The sequence below is a fragment of the Callithrix jacchus genome, chromosome 7 (assembly GCF_049354715.1).
Source record: "Callithrix jacchus isolate 240 chromosome 7, calJac240_pri, whole genome shotgun sequence".
NCBI classification, from domain to species: domain Eukaryota; kingdom Metazoa; phylum Chordata; class Mammalia; order Primates; family Cebidae; genus Callithrix; species Callithrix jacchus.
Window position 1 is genome coordinate 8,783,875 of NC_133508.1, and position 6,689 is coordinate 8,790,563.

A 6,689-nucleotide genomic window follows, 5' to 3' on the forward strand; every position below is an offset into this window, starting at 1 on the left:
TTGAAAATTAAAAGAGGAGGTCTTTAATCTGACGTGGTTACAGACACAGGCCAGGGGAGCTCATCAAGATTCCAAGCAAGAGACAATTAAAGTGTCAATCTAGTGAGATGTATGGGCTTTCTTGAAAACTCAGACATAAGACGCCACTTAGGCAACAAAATCTACAGGAAGCAAATGAAAAATATTAGCATTGACTCTCTATTTTGATCAATTTATTATTGATATTGTTATTCATATATCAGAATGACTAATATACTCATAAATTTACAATTACATTATGATTACAACCAGATGGTATATTAGTATTATTATTTTATATGATAATATGTACTAATAATACACATATATTTATATAAATACTTATATCCAGATAGATAGTCTCCTCCATTCCCACATTTAGGATTCTATACCTATTCTCTAAAAGAAAATAAGAGTTTTCATGAACTGAATCAAAACTTCAAGCACTGTGGCTATTCTCAATTTCCAATAGAAAACAAATTTCATGGTTCAATTCCAAACCTCTATTATATATGTGTGGCTTGTACTACCTAGCAATTTTTATTTACAGGTTAAATAGGAGCATAAAAAAGTAAAAAAAAAAAGGCAAATAAAATTGGCAAATATATAAATAGCTGCATGTATATGTGCTTATTTCACTTTCTGAGATGTCTCAATTTCATGTTACAGGTTGGACTTTGTCCTGAATGCATTACATCCAAGGACATGTTTTTCTGTTTGCTTAGCCAAGAAATACTTTGTGGGTTATGAATTTGGTTAACATTAAGATCGAAGGATGATAATAGGGGTGAATATTTTCTGAATGGAATAGTCACAGGTAAATCAGAGGAAAAGGAGGAGAAAGTAAATGTTTAGCGCCATCCCATTTTGGAAATAGATTGGCTGTTACATCAAAAGGAAAAAGGCAGCAGTGAAATATGGGAGCCATGAGAAAGAACTCTCCCACACATCTCTCTATTTGCTTGCAAATATTTTCCTTGTTTGATGTAAACCAAACAAAAAAAAATGTAGATTTCATTTAGATTCTGTGCGTAGAGGGAGAATGCAGAGATATTCGCTCTGGCAAGAACATTTAGTAGTAATTAGATGCCACAGGAAGATGAGGTGGCTGAGACGGCTGAGATGGGAACTTGGAACAGAAATCTCTGACATGCAGGGGCTTTAAGTACAAGACAAAGGGCAGTCTGTAGCTACCAAGGCAGCTAGAAACTTCTTTCAGATACTTTATTTGTAGAACCCCAATAATCCTCTTTATAACAAGCACCTTTATCTTTTTTTTTTAAATTTTACTTTAAGTTCTGGGATCCATGTGCAGAACATGCAGGTTTGTTACACAGGTATACACACGCCATGGCGGTTTGCTGCACCACCAACTCCTCATCCGGGTTTCAAGCCCTGAAGGCTTTAGGTATTTGTACTAATGCTCTCTCTCCCTCTCCTTGTTCGCCACCCCCAACAAGCTCCGTTGTGTGATGTTCCCTCTCTGTGTCCATGTGTTCACATTGTTCAACTCCCACTTATGAGTGAGAACATGTGAAAAAAGCACCTTTATCTTAAAGGGTGTTGTCCAACTTGTTTCTTGCTCGTTAATGTTGCTGAGACAGATCTGTTTGAAGATATCCCACTATCTGCTTGAAGCCATCATATTTTACAGCACACATACATAACACACACACACACACACACACCGCTCCTTGGACACGCCAGCAGATGTCCCTGCCTAGAATGCACTCTTCTGTTCCCTACATAGTCCCTGATGGGCAGCCCTGTTTCTGACACACATTTATCCTGCCCCACTGCAGTCCTTGGCAGAAATGGAAGACAGAAAGAACATTTAAGATATGCCAAACACAGCCATGTTCAAAACTGATTGCACCGTAGGAAAAATAAATATTACTTAACAAAAAAGCTTATTTCAGCTGATTTTGGCTTTCAGGATGATATTGTGATCTAAAGGCAGGTGGCCTTTGGAGGAAATGTTCTAGTTTTGAGTTTGGAATTTTATGGAGCCACTTCCTTCCTAAATAACTTGAAACAACAGAGCAAGAGAAGTTTTCACTGACTGGACCAAGTTCAAAAGAAAGTGGGGAGTTGTCCTAAAAGAAGAAAAGATGATATTTGGAGAGGAGTGGGGAGGGAGGGGCCCGGAAATGGAGGAAGGCTTTGCCCCCGGGAGCAGGTCCCTGGGCAGGACATTCTGTGAAGTGACTGGGCTTTAGGTGCAGGCACAGAAGAGACTGTTGAGCTGCGATGCAAACTCATTACAGCAAAGTTAGTAAAGATGTGCAGCATGCAATGTCCTCAAGCCTTTGGCTTTGTGGAAAATTATTAAAAAGATCGTTACATCTTACATTTGGGTTTACTTATAAAAAGTAGATGGGATGAGCTACAATAAGGGGTTAGATAATTCAGCTGCAAACTGAAAGAGGAAGGAAGGAGGGAGGGAGGGAGGGAGGGAAGGAGGAAGGAGGGAGGGAGGAAGGAAGGAGGGAGGGAGGAAGGAAGGATGGAGGGAGGGAGGGAGGGAGGATGGAGGGAGGGAGGGAGGATGGAGGGAGGGAGGAAGGAATGAAGGAGGGAGGGAAGAAGGAATGAAGGAGGGAGGGAGGAAGGAATGAAGGAGGGAGGGAGGGAGGGAATGAAGGAGGGAAGGAGGAGGGAAGGAGGGAGGGAGGGAGAAAGGAGGGAGGGAGGAGGGAAGGAGGGAAGGAGGAAGGAGGGAAGGAGGAGGGAGGGAAGGAGGGAGGGAGGGAGGAAGGATGGAGGGAGGAGGGAAGGAGGGAGGGAGGAGGGAGGGAGGAAGAAGGGAGGAAGAAGGGAGGGAGGGAGGGAAGAAGGAAGGAAGGAGAGAAGGAGGGAGGAAGGAAGGAAGGTGGGAGGGAGGGAGGAAGGAAGAAAATAATAAAGATGACCATGAGAATCTCTACAGTGTATATCAAATATTCTATAATAGGTTTGTGTTTATCCAGGGGTGTGTGTGTGTGTGTGTGAGAGAGAGAGAGAGAGAGAGAGAGAGAGAGAGAGAGAGACAGACAGACAGACAGAAAAAGAGACAGAGAGACAGAAATAAGAAGAAGGAAAGCCCAGCTTAAAAAACTTGGAGACACACAGGTTATATTGTAATTTAACAACATGAACTTGAACTATGGGGATCAAATATTCCATTTATTCATTCATTTGTGTAAATAAGTTTAGGCACAATGTTGGGTCCTTGGGGGCACAGATGTTAATAAAATGATCTCTTTATCCCGGGTGTTATTTTTAAAGAACTGGAGATTTAGAGAATCAGAAGCCAGTTTTGGAAGTAAGTGGGACGTTTATGATTAATAAGTTAAGAAACAAAGTAGAAAGAAACCTGACATTTGGCACAAATAATGTGAACAAACATACACTAGGTGAAACTTCATAATATTTGCAGTAATAATATTTAAAACAAAAATTAAAACTACAGATTTATAACAGCCATTTTAAGTTCAGGGCTAGGGTGCAATTCCATCTGGATAAAGAGACTTTCCATTATCTGGTCATCAGATGTCATTCCAAGACATCAAAACTCTGGTCGACTCCTTGCCTTGCTTTTTCTGCATTTTAAATCAGAGAGCTATTCTCATGGACCGTATGGATCAGGGCGCCACACAAAACAGCCTTCTCCACCCTGGAGGCTTTGCAAAGTTAGGGGTAGAGCTGAGGGAAACGGGAGACACTGAAGGAAGGGAAGCTGGGACTATCAGGGCGTTACTGCCACTGCCCTGCCTCATGGGGCAAAGAGTGTGGTTTCCAGAGCCCAGAAAAAGGCTGTAGCATAGAAGAGTATCACCGACAAGGCCTGTGCCCTCTGCGAGTCGGACCTCCAATCCCTTGAGTCCAAGATCATGGGAAAGGGAAGCAACTTCTTTTTTCTTTAAAATTTGTCATTGTTAGGCCGGGCATGGTGGCTCATGCCTGTAATCCCAGCACTTTGGGAGGCCGAGGCAGGTGGATCACGAGGTCGAGAGATCGAGACCATCCTGGTCAACATGGTGAAACCCTGTCTCTACTAAAAACACAAAAAAATTAGCTGGGCATGGTGGTGCGTGCCTGTAATCCCAGCTACTCGGGAGGCTGAGGCAGAATTGCCTGAACCCAGGAGGCGGAGGTTGCGGTGAGCCGAGATCGCGCCATTGCACTCCAGCCTGGGTAAGGAGAGCGAAACTCCGTCTCAAAAAAAAAAGAAAAAATTTGTCATTGTTTTCTTGGTTGTTAGACCTTTTCATCTCAGGTGTGAGAGAGGCGGCATCAAACATCGCCTTCTGGTTTCGTGCTTTCCTGTGAGCTTGCAGGGTAGTGCTGTGCCAAGCAAGGATATCTTGGCTTAAGTTGTTCAAGCTGAAGCTGGATCCCTGCTTAATGGAAATGCTGCAGGGCTGTGCTTCTCCATGTGTTCTCTCCCTGAGATCTTGCAGGAGTTCTGCATGACCAAAATGGTTTTTAAAATTACACTGAGACATCGCTTGCCTTGTGTGTTGCACTGACGGTGCAAAAGCTGTGGTGTAGAAAACTACGGATGGCTGAGCACAAAATGGGCAGCGGCATGAAACTATGTCAGCAGTGAGTTTCATTTTTATCCATCAGAACATTAAAAGGAATCAAGTGTTGACTTCATTTAAGAAACAGCATTAGGTTGGGTGCGGTGGCTCACACCTGTAAACCCAGCACTTTGGGAAGCCGAGGTGGGTGGATCACAAGGTCGGGAGTTTGAGACCAGCCTGACTCATATGCTGAAACCCCATCTCTACTAAAAAAACCAAAAATTAGCCAGGCATAGTGGCCAATTTAGTAGTATCCCAGCTACTCAGGAGGCCGAGGCTGAAGAATCCCTTGAATCCGGGAGATGGAGGTTGCAGTGAGCTGAGATCGTGCCACTGCACTCCAGCCTGGGCAACAGAGTGAGACTCCCTCTCAAAAAAATAAAATAGAATAAATAGCAGTTAAATAAATTAAACAGCAGTAAAAAAATTAACTTTTGTTTATAGCATTGACCCTTTAGTATACATCTTTTTAAACATTCCTTGTGATAGATGGGAAATATGATACTTAGCTTCTGGAAGTCAAGTATGATGGTTATTTTAGGAAACAGCACTTGTGTGATACAGTTGTGGGCTGATTTAGTTTTTTCATCGAAAATAATTTTTAATTGAAAGAATAACAAGAAATCTTCAGTTATTCAGATGTGGATATTTAGCAGATATTTTTTTAAACAGAATAAACTGATCTTGCCACTTCAAGGAAAACAACAGATACTATTTGTTGCCAATAAATTTGAGCTTTCAAGTGATAGAATTTTGGAAACCACGTAAGCTCTCTTGTGATCTTGAGGCTTCCTAGTAGCTGCATGTTTCTCTTATGGTATCAGTGTGGACGGTCTAAGTGTGGATTTTTGGTATGATGTATTTAGCTATGTCAACATTTGGAAGAACTGAAAACCTAAAATATCCAGCAATTTCCAAATGATACCATGTGTGATGTGACATCACACATAGGTAAAAGATCCTTTGAAAGTGGGACATAAACTCATGGATATTAATGTGCCAGAGTACAGAACATTCACTGATAAGCTTTCAGATTCTACATTACAATTTTCATATTGATGCTTTTAAGAAACTACTACTTGTCAAATTTTGGTATAATATCACATGAGGACAACCACAATTATCTGAAAAGGCTATTCTAATATTCTTCTTTTCCACATATGTCTCTGTGTGAGGCTGAATTTTTTCATATACTTCATCCAATGCAACATATTTCAATTGCAGGTATGCAGAAGCACACAGAAGTATTCAGAGAACCCAGCTATCCTCCATAAATTCAGACATTAAAGACATTTTTCAAATATCTTTACGGCAATGCCGTGATAGATGGGAAATGCATCTATGGCATTGCCTATTTTCCACTTTAAAAAAATGAGAAAAGATAGTAACTCTTATTAATAAATATGTTAACAGGCTATGGGTTTATTATTATTATTACTTTAAAAATGAATCAAGGAATAACTAAGTTGTTTCAAATTTAAGTTTGAATATGCTTAAGATTTATAGATATAACCTACATAACCAAAAGCTCCTTAGGGTTCTCTAAAATTCTTTAAAGTGTAAAGGGGTCCTAGGACCAAAAATTCCAGAACGATTATTATAGATTAGAGAGGTGAACTAACCTCATGAGCTTCATGAGTTTTTTTTTTTTAATAAACATTTGAACCCAATGTTGTCATTTTGGTGTAGAATATCTTGTTGACTTAGTTCCTTCATTTCCCATGAGTGAATTCCCAAATATGTGCATGGTACCGATTGGTTGGCCCAAATGATTGGGACAGATGTCAAAATCCTTTCATTTTATTGTGTAAGCATGATTTAATTTGAAAATAAAAGGGATTTCATACCTAACACTTAATACAAATGTTCACTACGTCATCTGCAAGTAAATATTTATATCAGTCCAAAAAGGCACCTCAGCTCAGCCATAAGCTGACTGGTTCCAGAAGGTGACAGTTGTCTTACCCTATCAATATCTTAGGTGGAATAAAGACTTAGCTGGTGTTTACATACATATAACAAAGGCAGGCAGTTGTTGAAGGTCCTCTCTTAAAAAAAATAACTTAAATGTGTTTAAAATGTGTATATTCATTTTGTTTTACT